The sequence below is a fragment of the Chamaea fasciata genome, unplaced genomic scaffold (genome assembly GCF_029207755.1).
Source record: "Chamaea fasciata isolate MVZ Bird 193981 ecotype frontalis unplaced genomic scaffold, bChaFas1.0.hap1 SCAF_26, whole genome shotgun sequence".
NCBI classification, from domain to species: Eukaryota; Metazoa; Chordata; class Aves; order Passeriformes; family Sylviidae; genus Chamaea; species Chamaea fasciata.
Window position 1 is genome coordinate 3,923,492 of NW_027094111.1, and position 20,496 is coordinate 3,943,987.

The window sequence follows — 20,496 nt, forward strand, 5'->3', positions numbered from 1 at the left end:
TTTCAGGAATTAAGCAAGAGGCACATCGGGCAAACAGGTTATTTTGAAGGAGACTGCGCAGGAATAATTGAAGGAATTTGGACCTGGCCTAAAATCTCTGAGACTGGAGCCTCCTTTTCCTGACAGGAGCCAGGAACCAGTGCTTCCATATTTATTTAACAGTGAGAATAGGTCAGTTCGTTCAAAAATATGGACGTTCTAATAATCTCAAGGTTACATTTACAGTTGTGGTAGGGTTTAATGAGAAGCACTGTCTCCCATGGGAGATGAACTAGTGGTTCCAGCCACAGCAGCCTGATAAAAACTCCCACTAACAATAAATATCTTATCTTTCCACCTGACCTTCTACTTAACTACTTCCTAAAAGAGCTGTCTAAAGTCAGCAGGGACCTGCTTTGGACTCACAGCTCAACCCTTGAGTTTCGGGAGTGGACCTGGCCACAGCTGAGGAGAATCTTCTGGTTCCTTCCCACCAAAAAACTTGTTTATTGTAGCCTCAGATGAATCTTTCCTATAACTGTGGTTAACCTCTTCCTATAGTTAGGCTTCTTATGATTCACCTATGCTAAGTATTTTGCAATTAAACTCCCCCATAGAGCAAACCAAGCCTTTATTACAGCTGCAGAAGGCTTCTTTGTCTGGCTGAACCGGGTCTTCTGCTTTGGTTCCCATGACTTTTTCCTAACAAGTTTGCAAGCTCTCATCCCTGGATTGCTGCTGGGACCAAAAGCTTTCGTGAGATGGTTTTAAAGCACAGACAGAAAAGGAGGTGATGCTGGGGAGGGGGATCTTTCAGTCTGCTTCATACAGGTCTTTGTTCTTTGAGGTTAGTAATTTGTTCTTTGGTGAAAAAAAAAAAAAAGATTTTTATGAGATGGGTGAATCATATACATTTAAATGAGCCCCCCAAAAGAGTAAAGTACCCATCTCGGGATGTGGCCAAAATCACAAACCAGCAACGGGCAAAAAAAAAAAAAAGGACATTTATAACAGTGAAAAAAAATCTGTGCCGTGCCAACAGCGCCAAACAGAAATGCGAGAAAACAAGGTCCAAAATGTTATATCACACTGAAAGACACTTTTGAGTAAAAAAAAATCAGTATTGACAATATCTAATTATTGGTGAAATCCATTAGGAAAACGTTTTATGTTCTGAAAGACTACTCACAGTTCAGCAACAATCCCTCAGGTTTTCTGTACGAGGGCTTAAAAGCTTTTCAATAAATTCAGGGGAAGAAAAGAATGCTTTACTTCCAAGTCTAAGCCAAAGTTTGCTGTGTGGTTAAAAAGAGTAAATGAACTTGTGGATGTGACTCCTCTGTTTCCTTCTCACACAGTGTCTTCTACACTTGAACGACAGAGCACAGAACCTGAACACGAAGGCTTCATGTTTTATTAATGGTGTCCAATTCATTTCCTGTTTTCATGCTGATAACCTACTGAGGGAGAGGAAGGGAACTCAGGTGGCAAGACCTCGGATCCATTTTTCTTACACCCATGAACAGTTCACAAGTGGGTATTTCACTAGAAAAATCTCTTTATTGCATGTGTTACTGCATTCTCTGGGAAGCTTCCCTCGGACGGCTTCTCCAGTGCTGGCAGGCACCTCTGAAAGAATAAATGTTTTCAAGGCAAGTTCTCTTCAAGGTGAAAGCTTTTAGGTTTTACTTCAGTCAGTGCCCAGTAGTTATTTTCACTACTGTCCTTTCTACAGGACCAAAATACTACCCCTGGCAGAAATCTCTTCATCAAACATAACTCACAGTAGCAATATTGTTCTCTGTCTCTGGAAATGCCATTTTGTCCCCCATTTAAGACAAAGCAACACAGTGGTCAGCCCAGTAGATATTCACAGGGATTTTTAAACTAAAATAATGTTATTAGTCCTGCAGAATGAAGACACCAGTGTTCAAACAAGGAATCCCCATTTTCCTCTTTCTCAAACTGATAATACAACAAAGTATTGCAGGTGTCATGGAACGCTCCTGCACTTAACATAAAATAAATAAATAAATCTGGAGAAGAAAAACTGAAATTCCCCAGTGATTCTTGCGCTGGCCAGAGATGCCCCAGCCTGTCTCAATGCTTCTCATTCCCTCAGAGCAGAAAATGTTTTAACAGCAGTGACTTGCCTCCAAGCAGCTGCTTCCTCTAACAACCCCTTGGCCACTTTCCCAAGGAGAAGAAATCCCTTTTCTGCACAGCCTGTGAGCTGCCAGTGTGGTCGTGCTCCATGGCCGGGGGTGGGGCTGCACCACGGAGCTCCTGGGGTTTCTTTTAGGACGTTTTCCTTTGAAAGATAACCAGGACTGCAGTGAGATTGCAACCTCGGTTTCGTTGGCAGGCAGGCGTGTGCCTGGGGCTGCGAGCGCAAGTGTGTGGTCTTTGGGTGTGGGGAAGAAAGGAGCAGGGTGGTGACCTGAATGTTGGAATGGAGTTCAGAGCAGACTTTTTTTTGGTTTCCTTTTTGTGCTTTTTGTTTTGTTTTGTTTTTTTCTTCCCTTGAATTGGGAACCCCAAGCATGCAAAGGCAGGAGTTCCCTGTCCCAGCAGCAATGGAGTGAAGGCACACCAGTGATGTGTCACCTTCTGCTTTAGGAGCCTCCTGGACAGCCACACTTTTAGACCTTCCTCTGAAACCATGAGGACTGGAAATAACTTTATTTTTTTCAAGGAGAATGGGGGTTCTCATCTAAGTGAGGACTTGTGGAGCCAGAACATACAGGACTGTCCAAATGCAGCAATAACAGTTTTAAAATATGAAAACTGGCAACCTGATTTTCCTGCTATAAACGTTGAGCTTGGGCCTAATATACACAAACCTGTATGTCCCACTTGAGACTCAGTGCTTAGTTTATATGTGTCTCAGTTATATATATAAAAATATAAAAAATATATATATTAAAAAGATATAAATATATACACACATATAAAAATATATAAATATATAATACATATATATAGTTATATACATACACACACACATATATAAAATATATATTTTATATGTATATATGTCTGAGCTTCCAGGGCTGAAAGAGACAGAGAGGGCTGACAGGATTCAAACAACACACTTTTTTTTTTTTTTTTAACATGTTGCCAATCTCCAGTGACAGAGATTACATGTGTTCTCATGTTTTCTATTTAGTCATCCTCCCTGCTCATTTCCAGATGCACAGCAGCTGGAAAAAGTCTCCCAGATTCCACTGAAACACTGGCTGTTGTTCAGTGGAGTGTATGAATTACTTTGTGCCTTCAAATGACCCTCATGCTTGGGCATCTGAGTACAGAATTTCTTTTTTTTTTTTTTTTTCTTCGAAGTCTAAATGAAAGCTTAGATTGAATTTTCAAGCAATGAAACTAAAGTGTTAGGCAGTGAAATGCATTAGAGAAGCTGAAGGTCTGACTGGGCACAAAGACAAGAAGCCACATTCCCATCCGTAGCACTAAGATACTTATTACAAATAAAACTTTGTGAGTGGTTGGCTCACCCAGCCCAGCTGGCATTGCTGACAGCTTTGGTCTCTTTTTGAGGTTTCACCTAATGATTTCCCCACAGAGGTTCATGGCACTGAATTTAAATGTACTGCAGACCTGTATCTATTGACTCCTCACACACAATACCCGTGTGTTTGCTTGTGCTTTGCTTTAACACCAGAAAACAATGATGTCCTTTCTGGAGGCAGCACATATAATAAAGATAATAATAAAAATAATCATCATAATCAGTGCGAGAGGTTTTCTGACTGAAGGGGGAGATTAATCAGTTTGAAATCACTGACCTTTCTTTACAGTCATCTGCCACTTTGAATAATGATTATCCTCCTGTTGGGCTGTAAGAGGGTGGATATTCACCACTGAAAAGAGAAGAGCTACCAACTCTGAAGGCATCACCAGGCTCTGCACACAGGTATTGTCATAGGGTGGCATGTTATGTAAGAACTCCTTAAGTGCAAGTTACTCTGCATTCTTGGCAGCAGACCACATAAAATTTCCCTTCAGATGTTGATGGGCTAAAAAAAAAAAAAAAATTTAAAAGAAAAAAAATATATATGAAAATCACCTTATCATTTACAATGCAAATCTTGGAATGAAAGTTAGTAAATTAAACTGGAGAGTCACCTAAATTAAGCTGGCATTCTATTCTGGTGCTTCAAACTCTGAAAACATTGCTGGCTGACAAAACAAGCCCTGGAATGATTAGCAAAAACCCTCCTTCAGAGGCAGCAGACAAGCAATCCCTTTGAACCTTCACAGCACATCATAAACGCTCAGCAGAGTTACAGTGTGGCAGTCCCAGTGCTATCAATTATTTACCCTTTTTCTGTTTACCTTCAGGCAGCAAGTAATTATTTTTAAATATTAATTTAGTTGTGTCATGTACAGTTTGTGGTTTAGCCCTGAGATCTGAGGTACAGAAAAGCAAACTGCAGCTCAAATCACATTTAGCTGGTGACGCATTGATAGCTGGATCCCCACTCCAGCTACACTCGGCTTCTCCCATCCTTAGAAACAAAACTCTGCTCATTGCAGGAAAGTGAAAGCAATTTTCTTAATAGGAAAAGACACCTTTTTTTTTTTTTAGCCTAAAACTCTCAGAAATTGAAAAATCTATTTTATTCTAAAAAGTTTGGGAATTTTTTTCAGATGAAGACTTTTTTCTCTTCCCCCCCCTCCTTACCTTTTTTGTTTCCCACAGAATTTTCCCCCAGAGGGTTTATTTTTCTTTATCCTCAGCTAATTTAGGCTACAAAGAAGTTGGCTGTTGTCTCTGCAGCCCCAAGAGAAAAAGGTCTTGGAGACCTTGACTTGGCTCACCTTCCTGCACTGAAATCAGCATTTCTTGGGACCTGCAAAGAGAGGATTCTTCTTGTCAGCTGATATGAATGCCTCTCCACGGGGGGCTGGTTATTTCTTTTTAAAAGTTTACACAAGAAAAACAAATACTCAATTTGATGTCTCTGCATGACGGCACAGATGTGCCCACAGAGAGATCAATGCAGCATCAAATTCAGAGAAAACTGTTGGTTCCACTGATGTCAGCAAGATTGGGATCTTCACTGTGGAATTTTGGAGCAGTTTGGTTTGCCCTGTTGCACTTTCAGCTTTTTCTCAGCACAAGTTCTTGAGAAAAGCCTCGATTTGAGCTGTTTCTGAGGCAGAATAAAGGAGAGCTGGAACTCTGGCAATCAAACTTGTCAATGTCACAGGTATTGCTGGTGCTCTGGTGGCACTTGCCAGCCTCAGCCACCCACTTCCCATCCTGCTGGGTTCTACAGGATTCCATCAACACCAGAGGCAGCTCCTGACAAAGAACCCGCAGTCACAGTTTGAACTGAGATGCTGCACTGAGAAACAAAAATGAGAAAACCCAAAAGGAGATCCAGGAACAAGCTAAGGTGTAACACCATTCCAGTGAAGGAATGTTTGTAAAATCACCTGATAGCGAATATCATTGCTTCATGAAGGGAAATAACCACTTCTGTTGAGGCCCAAGTGTCACACAAGATGTCATCAAACCTGCAGCAAAATCCTAAAAGCAGAAACAGGAATTTAGTGTTAACTATTAAGGCAAATATGCTTGAAACTATTCGAAGATCAGTTGTAGAATTCACTTCAGCCACATGTGGGAAACAGTGTGGGCGTGTCACAACCTGTACTTCGTTTTGCCTGTCTGTAGATGCCTCCACAACAACGTGACACAAACTGGAGGGTTAGAGCAAGGCTCCTGATATTTATTTAAATTAATGAACTTCCATAACTTCTATCTGATCCATGGGCACTGTGTCAGTGTTCACAAACATCTCTGAGCCAGGGAAATAAATTTAATTTTTTTTGGCTTTTCTCCCATTTACCTCAGGAAGAGCAGTGACCAAATGCTGCCTGGGCTGGTGCCAAGTTTCTCTTAGTCTTGGTGAAGACATTTAGATCACATCATTTAACTAAATCGCTTGTCCAAGGTGAATGGCTGAAGAACCAATTTGTGTGTTAAGGGTGGTGAGTCTGCTCTTCTCACCCTGTTCCTGAAGCAGGCAGAAAACCACAGGCCCCAAAAGTGAATCAGTTCTTTCAAAAGTATGAGCTGAAGCTGAAGCACCATGGACCAGGTGTGGAAACAGCCAGAAGTGTGAAATACCCCTCCTGTGTCATTCCTGAGCGTCACATGCCTTCCTGCATTGCCTGCAGTGTGAGTGCAGCAACCAGACACCCTCCTTTTATCAACTCGGGTTCTGCAGGAGCCTGACAAGACCCAAACATCCCTGGCACCTGAATTCAGACTTCAGCCTCGCTCCCTTCTTTTCACAGAAGTGAATCTCACAGTTTATTGACGTGATGTCACTGTGAAGCAAACGGGAGTTCCTGTGATGCTTTATGGATTTTCCCTGGTCACCTGCTCTTTTTTGGCACAACTTTCTACAGGAAGTTCAAGCAGATGTGGGTAGAAAAAGTTTTGTGCCCGAGAGCCCCTCGATTTCTTCATCTTTTAAGAGTTATTCACACATGTAAAGCTTTTCTGCCGTGTGTGAATTCGGCTGGTACCCGAGGCAGAGGAGGGCTGAGGAGGAGGAGGGCTGAGAAGAAAGAGGGCAGAGGCAAGGCTGAAGAGGAGGAAGACCGAGGAGGAGAAGGGTTGTGGAGGAGAAAGGCTGAGGAGATAAAGGGATGAGGAGGAGGAGGGATGAGAAAGAGTAGGACTGAGGAGGAGGAGGGCTGAGGAGCAGGAGAAAGGCTGAGGAAGAGGAAGGCTGAGGAGGAGAAGGGCTGAGGGAAGGGCTGAGGAGAAGGAAGGCTGAGGAGAAGGAGGGCTGAGGGAAGGCTGAGGAGGAAGGCTAAGGAGGAGAAGGAGGGCTGAGGATGAGGGGGAAGAGGATGAGGAGGGCTGAGGAAGAGGAGGTCTGAGGAGGAGGATGAGGAGGGCTGAGGAGGAGAAGGAAAGGCTAAGGAGGAGGAGGGGGAGAGCTGAGGGAAGGCTGAGGAGGAGGGCTGAGGATGAGGAGGGCTGAGGAAGAGGATGAGGAGGATGAGGAGGGCTGAGGAAGAGGAGGTCTGAGGAGGAGGATGAGGAGGGCTGAGGAAGAGGAGGTCTGAGGAGGAGGATGAGGAGGGCTGAGGAGGAGAAGGAAAGGCTAAGGAGGAGGAGGGGGAGAGCTGAGGGAAGGCTGAGGAGGAGGGCTGAGGATGAGGAGGGCTGAGGAAGAGGATGAGGAGGGCTGAGGAGGAGAAGGAAAGGCTAAGGAGGAGGAGGGGGAGAGCTGAGGGAAGGCTGAGGAGGAGGGCTGACGATGAGGAGGGCTGAGGAAGAGGATGAGGAGGATGAGGAGGGCTGAGGAGGAGAAGGAAAGGCTAAGGAGGAGGAGGAGAGCTGAGGGAAGGCTGAGGAGGAGGGCTGAGGATGAGGAGGGCTGAGGAAGCGCCGCCGCCCCGGGCCGGGCGGGCGCTGTCCGCGGTGCTGACGGGCCCCGGCCCCGCTGCCCGTGCCCGGCCCCAGCGCACGGAACGGCCCCGGGAGCCGCCGGCTTGTCCCGGGAAAGAGAACCCGACACTGGGTTAGGTCAGAGCAAGTGTGGTCTGCTCGGTTTTTCACTCCAGATGAATTCTGATTCCCACAGACGGTTCTGAGGGACAATCGGGGCAGCCAGGAAAGCAGTGACATGCAGAAATGGCAGATGAAATTGCAATGGAACGTCTGTTGACATTGATTTTGAGCCTGCGGGCAGAGATGAATGATTGAAACACTAGGCTTGTTAAAGCTAGAATGCTTTTGATTTCTCTTCTCTGTGCTGAACAAGATTTAGCTGGAGGGAAGTTAACAATCAGCTAATTGACATTGAATTAAGCATGAAATGCAGTATAACTACTTTTCTTCTGAAATACTCTTCAACAATGTTTTAACAAGGCTTTTAATTATTGATTATTGCTTATAACACACAGTAGATCTTTTATTTGTTTTTAAATCTCATGTCCTTCAAAGGTATCAGCTTGAGTACTCTGCAGTTCACCTCTCTGCTCGTGGAAACCAAACAAATAGTCAAAGAAAAACTGCAACTTCTTTCTGGAAAAGTATCATCACAGCATAATACATCACTTATCTGGGTCAGATTAAGGAACAGATATTCCATAAGAATTTTAGGAAGTCCACTGTATCCTTCAGCAAAGGTGGGGAAACTGAGAGAGAACTGTGGTGCATTTACAGAGAATCCACTGGCCTGATCCTGCCCTGGGGACACGTTGTGGTTCAGCCTTGGCAGGAAGCTCAGCACCAATCCACAGCTTACCCACTTTGCCACAGCGAGATGGGGGAGACAATCAGAAGAGTAAAAACGTGAAAACTCCAGTGTTGAGATAAAGACAGCGCAAGAGGTAAAGCAAAAACAAAACCAGGAATTCATTCCCCACTGCCCATGGGCAGGCAGGTGTTTGCAATCCCCAGGACAGCAGGGTTCTGGCACACCTCAGAGTGACTTGGGAACACAAACACCATTTCTCTGAATGTCCCCCCTCCTTCCTCCTTCCTCACAGCTTTTAGTGCAGAGCATGATGTCATAAATTGTGGAATATCTCTTTGGTCTGGTGGGGTCAGCTGTGTCCCCTCTCAGTTTCTCCTTCACCTTCAGCCTCCTCACAGGGGAGGAGCAGTCTGAGAGGCAGAAAAGGCCTTGATGCTGTGTAAGCAATATTTGGAAGAACCAAAACATCAGTCTGTTATCAGCACTCTCTTTATCTCAACTGCAAAAGGCAGCGCCATGTGAGCTACTATGAAGAAAATTAACTCTAGTCCCACCAAACCTGGTACAGAACAGTAACAACACTTGAAGAACTATCACATGCATGGACAAAAAAAAAAAAAAAGATACAATGCTCATTTGCTGCATCTGGGAACCAGGAACGGCACTGACAGCAGTGGGCACAATCACTGCCAGTGCAGCTGCATATGCTGCATGTCAGGCAGGGCACAGTTATTGCTCAGCACACACTGGGGTAGAGAGGTGGCAAAATCTGCTTTGCAGCTTGCTGGGGAGAGTGTGAGAGCCCGAGGTTCCTCAGAGAATTCTACTGAATACACGAGTACAATGATCAGGAAGAGATTGGTGAAAGCCAAATAGAAGAAAAGACAGATTTTTGTGTGTTTATAAGAGCTTATTACTGTGGCAGTGGACATCACTCCTTAAGGTAACTGGTGTCTCAGGTGTGAGATGCCCTCATTTCCTTACAGAGGCACAGAAGCCTGGGGAAACCAGTGTCTTCAAAGAGACCTCTACCCTGTCAGCAACTTTAAGATAGTGGTCCTTCTATCTCTCATCTTTTCGGTCTTGTTTATCTAAAAATCCTCCCCTTGACACTGAGATATCATCATAGTCATCACTATAGGAGCATGCTCATCATCACCACTATCAACACCAAAACTTTTTGTAAACTGGGAGTCCCAGGAGCTTTCATGCTGACAGGCAGGCAGGTGCTGCTGGGCTGTGAGGAGAAGGCTGCAGGCAGCAGGGCTGAGCCAGCTGGGGCCTGGCGGGAGCAATCTGTCACTGAGCACAGGAAGGTGAGCCTGCACACAGCAGCAGCTAAAAGCCCCTGTGGGAATTCCTCTCCCGGCTCGCCATGAATGGGACAAAGAAAATCTTTCCAGTGGCTCTCAGTGTATCTAGCAGACTGCACTGCCCACAGACTTTAACTCTCTGAGGGGAAATCTGTGACTCTGTGCTCCCTTTCTGTCCTCCAGTGCTGCACTGCTTTCCTGCCGTACTCATCAATAGCCAGGAAATAAGTTTAAGGTTTGGTTTCTTAGTTTGTTTTTTTTTTAATCAAACCTAAGTTGTAGAGCACAATTTATCAAGCAAGAAACACTGCCTAGAGGGAGTGGAGTGCTGAAAAAGGCACAGTATTACTTCAAGCTCTGAGTTCACACAAAGCATTCCCATTCAGCAGGTGTAGACATCAGAATAAATAGCCTTCTGGCAATCTTCCAGATGGCCTAAAACTCCAGGCATATTTAGCTTGATTACCTTAGATTTTTTTCAGGCTTGCTGTCTCTGCACTTACTTGTTCTACATCCCTTGCCAGCTAAAGAGAACCAGCTGTGTCTGGCCTATTGTGTGAACATCTGGTTCTGACTGTCATATCCAGCTGTGAGTCTTCTGCATCACAATTCCATTACCTGCTAGTACAGACAAGTGCAAAAAAAATGAACATTGGAAGAAACAATTTTTAACTACTCATTCACAGAAAAAGGGGTTCTGAATAAGTTGTGGCTTCTCAAAAACCGTGTCCAAGTATAAATGACCAAAACGTGGAGAATATTGGGCAGGTACTGTGAGGTGCAGCAGCCAGACGCAGTTTGATGTACTGAAAGGATGGCTGGCTGTTCCTTTCTTGTCAAATGACTGTTTTAACCTTTAATCTGCTTCAGCCTCTTTTGCTGGATGCCACGCAGGTGTATATCCTAGCTTTAGTAGTCACCAGTGACATGCTGCCTCCCTGAATCCTGAGACCAGTTTTCAGGCACTTTTAATACAAAAGCAAGGCTCAAGGAAGCACGTGAATGACGAGGAGAGCTGGAGATTGTGAGTTCATATCCCACAGGCAAGCCTAGGATGCTCAGGCAGGCTGGGCAGGTGAGAGGTATTCAATTGCCTGTGTTAAGTGGCTGCTGCAGCTGCTCCATAACAGGGAGTCACGGGCATGCAGGAGGAGAAAGGAGAGGGGAATTTCACACATTGAGGTGCCAGTGGTGTTACATGTGCTTACTGGAATCATTGGTCTGGGCCAGACTGTTCTCAGCTTGAGGACAGGTATGAATTTGGAAGGAAGAAGAGGAAAGGAGAGACCAAGAATATCAATATTTTCCTGCATGCCTTTGGCTCTGTTTGAGGGGGAGGCCAATTTTCTAATCCGCTCAGCTCATGGGTGTAATTCATAGCACACAGAGTCCACACTGCCACAGGAGAGCCTAGAAAGCATTCCCATGACAATATAAACCTGGAAGAAATGAATGTTTACCAAAGCACCCTGTGAGGAAGATGGAACAGGAATCTTGCGCCTCACATATCAATACAACTGCTGAGCACACAGCAGGAAAAAGCCTCAACCTGTGCGCCTCCATTGCAAGAGCTTAATTTTATGCTGCACTTCCATTTTAGCTACTGATCCTGGAACAATTACCACATCCTGTGTGGTGTATTTGTGGAACATCTGGATATTCCCAGGGTATCCCCACGGTATTCGTATAACCTGTTCCATATTCTCTGGAAGCCAGGCACTGTGAGATGCTCCATTCCCTCCTCCTTGCTCTCCTCAGGTAAGCACACAGTGTCCTGTACATCATGGCGATGTTTGGCCTCAGTGTTCCTGCACAGGCAGTGTGCTCAGACAGAGCTGGAGGCAGTGCTGCTCTTACCTGCCCTTCCAGCTGCAGCACTGAGTCTCTCCTGGGGGTAAATAACAGGTTCTTCCCAAAGAGGATTAGTTCTCATTTCACATACATCTCTTAGCTACTCATGCAGGCTGCTGGTCTCATGGGGAAAAGGTTCCTAGCACTCCACTCCTCACTGTTCACTTTGGCTGATGGAACCATGGGTTCCACAAATTCCTCCATCCCCCATCCTCCTGCTCTGGATGCATTTACTTGTCAAGACCAGGGAATGTAATTAGCGGGAACAGGTCCCAGGATGCCTCTCCCACTTCTGGCAGCTGACAGAAGGTGTGAGCTCAGCACAGCTGAATTCCACAGCTCAGTCACACCCTTTGGAAACCCTGCAGTGCATCCATTGTACCAACAGGCCACAGTGCCAGCCACGGTGACCACCTGCAACACCAGAGCATGGACCTGAAAAGGACAGCAGGCTTATTTTATTTTCCTCCAAGAAGAGTCTCCCTCCCTTGCAATCACTGGCACTTCCATTTCTCCCTGCCTATTAGCAGTAAAACACTGACCAGAGTCTTCCCCTCTCTAGTGTTTGCTTTTGGGTGAGTGGGTTTTAAGGCAGGCTTGGACAGCTGAAAGCTTTCCCAGACTTGATTTTTTGGTCGGCTTTTTTTGTTTCTAAGGGAAGCTTTCAGACCATACTGAGAGGGTCTCCTTCACTAATCACTCCTGATAGCCCAGCAGGTTCCCATTGTACTAGTTACTCTCAGTGTTAGTATTAGAACTGTTATATATAACAGAGAAAAAAGGACCACAAATGGATCTGAGAGCAGTAGGTGTTTCAATAGCTTACAGAGTTGTGAGTTGCTTTTGCTTTCACAGGTTTTCTGCCAACTGGGAATTTTCCCTGAAGGAAGTTTCAAAAACCTTCTCAGCCTCTAGGAAACTATTTGTTTGGCACAGTTAACTTAGGAGCTCTTAAAATTTTGTCAAACACATCAAACCAAATGGCCCCCAGGTAAAGATCTTGCGTAGCAAGTTTCAACCCACACAAACTTCTAGTGCTGGCTTGTGAACCCCTGGAAACACAGGCCTACAAAGGACACTGCAAACACAGGGGGACCCTCTAGGGCTTTGATCTTCCACCAAAAATGAACAGAAGTAGTTTCCTTTACTTCTGCAGAGCTGGTACACTGGTTGTGTGGTACCTGTTTATCCATTTTGTTTTGAATCTCACTGTAAGTCTTTGAGGCCAAGACTGTCAGTCCTTGTTACAAAACCCTTTATGAGATGGGGACCTCGTCCTGCCTGGGAGCTGCTTGAATATGGTTCATCACCATAACCAGCCTCAAGGCTTGCCTGTCTGCCCTCCTCTCACCCCAGGCTTTACAAAGCCGTGAGCAATCTTTCTGCACATACCTTTCCAGAGCTCTATCTCATGGTACAACAACCATATCCAACCAAACCCACTGTTCTCAACAGGCTCCTCTGGCAGGAAGCCCTGGGTAGAGGATGTCCAGTGCCAATGGGAAGAAGGCTCACTTCCAAAGGATGCTGATGGAGAATGAATCCTTGCACAGCCAGCCTCTGTACCAGGCCACATTCAACAGAGATGAGAATACTGTGATCAAACCTGATAAAATGATTTTCTATAGATGCGACGTGTAATCCAAGATGAAAGTTCCATTTTTTAATTATGCAGAAAAATGGAAGTAAATGATGAATTACTTGAGACACAAGCGTGTCTTTACGTAGGCTGGTGCCCTTGACACTTGCAGATGTCTTTGTCATATTTACAGTGCCGTGTGAGCTCAGGTAAACCCAAGGATAAAGATAATTCAGAGACACAGAGCACCATGTCATGGCCTCACCAATGTCCATGTGTGTCTCCTTTTACTGTACCTAATAAAGCTCAAACGACAAAAGGTGACATACTGTATGTGTTTTATCTCATTATTAATTAAGCATATTTATCTCTTAAATCAGATGTGACTTGCACCACAACATCAGTAATTAAATTAAATATTGATGAGTGGTGGTTGTGTGCCGAGGCTGTATGGGTAAGTGGAATTGCCATATCTAATTAACATCCTGCAGAAGTAGCCCCATTAGGTTTCTTAGTTAAATCTCAAAATAGTAATAGTAACAAAAGTGTAACAACACTTAACACTAATTAATAGGAGCCTCATCAGGTTTGATGAATATCTTCACCCTCTTTTGAAGGCTGTTGACTAGACCTTTGTTGTATTATTGTGATGCTGTGGACTATTTAGAACTGGTAACTCTACTGTGCTTTACCTTCAGCTTTGTGTGGCAAGGCTGCTTATTTGCTCCTTTGAAGAAGCAGCCCCTGAGATGGACCCTCCCTGCCAGTATTTCAGCTAGGGCTCAGCCTTCCATCTTCTCAGGAGAACATTTTATGTGCATGGGAGAGTCTGTGTCTGCCTGGAGAACCCACCTGCCCCATCTCAAACATGCAAGGTTGGGTGGTGCCCTGGGTTTTGAAGTGTTCCCTTCTGCCTTGTTATATAGAGCAATTTCTCCTTGGAGAAGACTACAAGGATTTAGTTTGGTTTTATTTAACACTCATTAAATTCCAGTGCCTTGTAAGCAGTTCAGTGATGATATCCCCAATGCTGGTTACCATTCTACTGCATGGGGAACTGAGAATACAAAATTACTCCAGCTGGGATTAGATGTAGGTTCCAGACAGGATTTCAGGGTGAAGTCCAGCAATATCACTACTTGCAAAACATAATTCAAACAGCAGTTTTTACACAGTCTGGGTAAGTTGCATCATTTGAAGTGATTGATACTCATATTCATTTAAATACTACAGACGGTATTCTCAGCTGTAACCAAAAAAATCATCAGGTACATAATGAGACTGTTCCCCGATTTGTATTTTAGGAACTATTTCAAAGCCAGACATCCTTCCCAAGAGTCAGAGAAAATAGTTTGCCAATAACAGGAATTGTTTAGCTACTCTTAGAAGTAAATGCAAACACAAGGCACCATGTTTGGCCAAGTGTCTGAGGGCTGCTGCTACCATCTTGAGCTTCTGGCAATTAGAAGAGAGTCAAACACCAATTTTCTTCCCTCTTTCTGATCGCAGCATATCTTGGTTTAAAGATGTTTGTTATTCTCTATAATTAAATGGTAGAAGCAACATTTCTTATTCCATCACCACCATGTCTATTTGCCCTTCTTGCTGCTGTTTCTTCCGCAAAAGTATTTCCTCCTCAATTTTATTTTCCTTCCCACCTGTGCACAGAGTAAGCCACAGCTTGGACTTTGAAATGCTGTAAAAATTTGATTAGGAGAAATCTGGATATTTTGACTTAAACATGCTAGTCCAACAGCACAGAACTGAGCCGGATCAGAACAAAAACAGTTTGCCAAGTGGAAAAACAACAGACAAGAAACCCACAACCGTATGCAGGCAGACTGATCATTTAAAAATCAACAAATATTCCTGGAAGTGGAAACAATCAGAATTTGTCTTGATCTTTATATCTTCAAGTAATTTCTAGGATCAGCTGTTAAGTAGCCCTAGAGATTATAATTTGGATATCCAAGTATAGGGTTAAAACAATCTGTGTCTGCTGGGAGCCTGAGCTCATGGACAGAGTTTTACAAATATGGATCTTACAAACACAGATCCTCCACCACCACAGGACCCTTCCATGTCAACCATCACTCAGCAGCAACCAGTTTTTGCCCAGCATCTTAGATTTTTACTTCCATCACCCCATCTGTGCTGCACATTGTGGTCTTGTCTGGTCACTGGGCCTGGCACAGAGTGTGCCAGGCACTCTGGACAGACTGAGGAGGAGCCAGGTTATTTCAACCCCCAGAAATGGTGGCACAGAAAAGGCTTTTTGGTCCTTCCTGGAATGCAGTTGGTAAGGAGAGTCTGAAGGGAAACAGAAAAGGAGAGAGCTCATTTTGGCAGATTCTGCTCTGCAGGCAGCACAGCACCCAGCCATGGGGAGAGACTTCTTTTGGTCAGGCCCAAATGCTCCCTGGGCCGGTTTGGCAGGTATAAGAGAGCTTAGAAGTTCTCTACATGCAGATAATAAATGCAAATGTTACCTGTGACAAGTGCAAACATATTGCTCATGTGAAGTAGCAAAACAAGCCCTCTTTTTTTTTTTTTTTTTTGCTTTTCTTTTTTTTAACAGAGCAGATTCATACCTGCTTAGAGGATGAATCTCCCAAAGCACTTTGGGATGCAATTTTGGCTGCTCTTTTCCTAATACACCAAGGGCCAAATGAATTATCTCTTTTTTCTAACCAATGAGGCTGCCTGTCAGATTTACTGATATTCCAAGCACCATCTTAAACGAATTTTTAGAAGCATGTGCAGTAGCTAAGTAACAAACATTACCATCCTTTAAGTATCTGTGTAAATTGCTTGAGGAACTTGACCTTCATTTTAGATTTAGGATTTTTTTATTCTCTACTACACAGCCATATTCTTGATTGAATTGGGAGTATTAATGTATTACAATAATTCAAATGTACCAACAGATTTTTGGCTAGTTCTCCTTGAAGGATGTAATTTCCTTTATCAAGATCCAGAGGAATTCCAAAACAGATAGCAAAAGGTGGATCCATTGGAAATAATCTCCTACAAGCCAAATCTTGAGCCACATAAAGTGAAAAGAACTTCACCATGCATGTATGAAATCATATTGGTTTTCAGTTTCTCATATTTTACCCTTTATATTTTTATTTATGAAAATTTATACTTAATCATATTTTAAAGATATATTGTTTTAATGTGCTGTGTGGGGGTACTGTTACCTTACTCATCCAAATCCAAGCCACAGTTGTAACTCTACCTAAGTAAGAATTGTCCCTGTGTGCAAACAGATATTTCCCTCTGAGATCAGCTTCCTGCCCAGAACTCTCATTTTATGATTGATTTTGGCCCAGTGAGGCAGAATTGCCCTTTGTTCCTGGCTGCCAGTGGACACCCATATTTTTTGCCCTGCTGCAGGACTCCACTACCCTTGCCCACGCTTGGCTGCTCAGGGCCATGGCCAGAAGCTCACACAAACCACATGGCACACACTCATAAGATTGTTTTGCCCATTGTAGTCATTCCTGATGTGGGATACAGATATTTCATAATGCCAGTGGTCACTGCTGATGTTTTTAGTCTTAGAGAGGGTACAGAAAAAACCTAAAAAGGAGAGGACACGGTGAAGGACAAGCCTGGTCCCTAAAGGAGAGGAGTTTACAGCAGAGGAACAACAGAGATGAGAAATTTCTTTTAGTGAAACAACTCCCATATCAAACCAGCTCAGGACCCTGAGTTATTTCCAGACAAGTCTGCTCCCTAAAAACGTCAGCACCAGCCCCTGCCAGGTCCTCCATCCTTTCACCCTGCCCCATGCCCACTCACTCATTCCAGCAACGTTGTGCTCTTGTTTCCCTCTCCAAGCCAAATAAACCTTGATAGCAGTGTAACCATCCAGATTTCATGCTTTTAAATAGCACATGCTGTATTCAATGAATTTCAAAGACACGCTAAACCCAAATTACTGCTATCCATGGATCTTGAGAAGCTTTTATAAATGGCTGCATTACAGTGTAGTACAAAGCAGTGATTTCCATAATGCTTGTCTAATGTATAGAGCATTTTACATAGAACAGGTCCTGTTTCATCTTGAAATGCTTTTTAATTAATTCAATTCATTAATACTGCTTGTCATGGATAAACTCTTGAGACTTAACAAAAACTTTACTTCAGCAGTTGTCAACACATTTCATTAAAACATATGTTTTTGAATGCTTTCTGATAACATCACTATTCTTCATATGCAGAGTGCAGTACTTAAATGTATTAAACAGAAGAAGGGGGCTAACAAAAATCTTTGTATTGACAATGCTGCGTTTGGACATGAGAAATGGGTGGGCAATCTGGGCCTCATTCTTTTCATGAGCCCTAAATTAACCAAAGTGAAACCTGCTTCACAGTGTATGTGGAGCATTCTGTTCGTAGCATCCAGAAATGGTTTGAGTTGGAAACAACCTTAAAGATCATCCAGTTCCAACCCCAAGTTCCAACGTTCTACCAGACCAGGCTGCTTGAAACCTGGCCTTGAACACTTCCAGGTATGGGACATCCACGGTTTCTTTGTGGAACCTCTTCCAGTGCCAATGGAAGGCATACCTCCCCTTGGCAGCAGTGTCTGATGATATTCAAAGGTCCCTTCCAACACAAACCGTGGTTCAACAAAGAATATAAGAACATCATTGTTCTAGAGGAAATTAAGGAAGGCACGTTAAGGACTCTGATTTGTAGCAATCTAATTGCATTTGGACTGACCCAGGGATGCGTTCACCAGGAGGAAGAGAAATGTTCTCTCCATAATCCTACAAGGCAGCCCATATGCTTTCAAGCTCTGCTTCCACCTCAGAATACATTCCCCTTTTGTTTTATCACCTCGGAGATACACAGTGACACAGCTGGTGCCACAGCACAGGAAAGAAAGTGCTGTTTCCCCCTTGGAACCAAAGCCTTGCAATCCTTACAACAAATTCCATAGGAGCAAACCATCCAAGACAGGGTGACAGCCATAAATTACTGTTCAAGAGTTCAGAATGTTTGAAATTTAAACTGAATACCTGGGCAGTGTGATGCCTTATCACCTGCATGGCATTAACCAGAGGAATACTCTGCTCTCTGTAAGGAAGAGAGAGCGGGATCACCCTGAATGTTACGTCCTGGGTCACAGACAAGGCTTCCCTCAAACAGATCAAACCTGCCCAAAACTCCTCCTGGCAATCCACGTCTGTGTCTGCTCTGCATGGAAATGCACTGGATAAGGAACAAGACTGGAAAACTGGCCTTCTCTTGAGGGATGAATTAAAAAAACACCTTTAAAAAAAAAAAAAAAGAGGGAGAAAAAAGTCAAAACTCAGAATTTGGGGGGTTTTTTTTGAAGGCCAGATTCTTTCCCAGGAGAGATTTGTTAAATGGCTGAATAATGTAAAATATTGAAAACCCTTTCCATAACATTTCCACTGATCACTTAGTGGGTCCTGCTTATATCCCAGGCCTTGCTGTCAATCTGTCTTTTAAGACACCTTTCTATCTTGCTGGCTATGGTCTCTAATGCTTTTTCATGCTGTCTCCTGTGTGTGTTTTGTGTAGTGGAATACTTTACAAATCAAAATGTTATTGGGGAATAAGCCTATGATCTCCTGTGTAACATTTCCTGGCTCTACTGCACACACATCTATTGTTCGATATTGAATTGGTCCCAAGAAGCATCAGAGCATGTGAAAGCTGCTATGAATTTTGCAAAGTGGCTTCAGGGCAGTAGAGCACGACAGGGCACGTCAGAAGAATGAAGTGCAAAATCTGAAAGTCCAAATTTAGGAGTCTCAGTCAATATTGAAGACTAAGAATAAGTAAATGCCCTTGGTAATAGGTTTTGTCCTTTTATCTTGTGACACTCCTGATATAGCTGAAAGGAGCATGCTTAGCCAGGATACAAAATAAACCTGATTATTAAAAAGGTTTGTGCATAATTAAACTGCTAGGCTTTACTTAATACTACGTGTGATTGATTTTGTTAGTCCTTTCCCCCTGCACAGTTGTTGCATTTCCCTTCGATTCCCTCATTTTTACCTTTCTTACAGTGTTCCTTCTACTTAATCCTCAGGGAATTGGGCTGGTTTGGAAGGTGTCATGCATTTCTATTGGAGTAGCTCCATTTTGGTCACTCCTAGTCAACTTTCTGCAGCATTTTTTTCATAGAGATATCAAAACAAAACTGCCCAAAGTGGCTCGTTCCAGTGAAAGAAGATCGAGTGAATGTGCTTTTATCGCTGCTGATCTACAAGATTTCCCTCAAAAAATTCCAACAGAGGTTTTAATAAACTCTCACATAGGTGCTTTTCCCAGAGGCTGCTCTGGTCACTGGGGTCCTCTGGCCGAGGGACAAACATGTCATTGTTCTGGGCATTTCCCCCTTTGTTGTGAATGAGATCCTCTTCACGCTCCCAGAAGAAGCAGGATCTTTTTATGACTGCTTTTTGCTTGGTTTCTTCTTCCAAAGCCACAGTATACTATGAGAGTAAATTTTTATTGAATGTTTAATTAGGCTGAATTAATTGTGTAGTTATAATAATAATTATGTATTTAAAATATATATAAAGAAAATACTATACTTAAGTATATACAGTAAGTTTCTGTTTTGCTCAGACCATTTTTTTTTTTTTGAGAAAAATTACACGTGTCATCCCAATCTACTTAAGTCTGTACAAAACAGTAACATGTGGAAACACAAAGTAACCAGGAATTCTTCATTTAAAATTCCCTGAAATGAACCGAAGTTGCCATGTTTACTGAGAGACAGAATTCCTCAAGGACACTGCTCAGAGAATTACACTGATAAAACAGATATGAATTATAGAGGGAAGCATATGTGTGGGGAAAAAAGGAATCTTTTATGTGTAACTAAGCACAAGAAATGGTAAAAAATAAAAACCAGTAACAAGAAACTATTTCCAAATTTGTTATGTATGCATACAGCATATAGCCTAATGCAAAGTTATATGTTGCAGTTATTTAATATCTTTCTTCAAAGGTTTTGTTAATACATCAATGACTGAACATCTAAAGGGGAAAACATATTTCTCTTTATAGTTTTAGATAATTGTCTCTGAAAAAAACCCAAACCTTTAATTACAGCTCAAATGAAGAAAGCTTGATTTGTGTGCTGTGCCCAAATGCTGAGGAGTCGGATGTAAAATATTTGTAATATTTAGGGAACCCTGAGTTTTACATAAAAGTAAACAGCATTGCCTGAAGGCACAATTTCCAGCAACACAATAAAATGTGCAGTGAATTTATGGCGGCCATCCATTAGCTCTTACCAAGGCAACGTCGCCCATATCTGTCGTCCATCATTATAATAGAGGGTTAATGCACCGAATTTACATAAAAAAGTCATATTGTCTGCATGAATTATTTACACTCTCAGCTGTTTTTACAGCTTGGTTTCAAGCTGGATTCTGGGAGAGATTCAGCCAGTAAATTACTCTGTGGAGACCTAACTGTATAACTACAAACAGAGCCTGCAAAGAAAAGAAAGGGGGAATGTACAAGC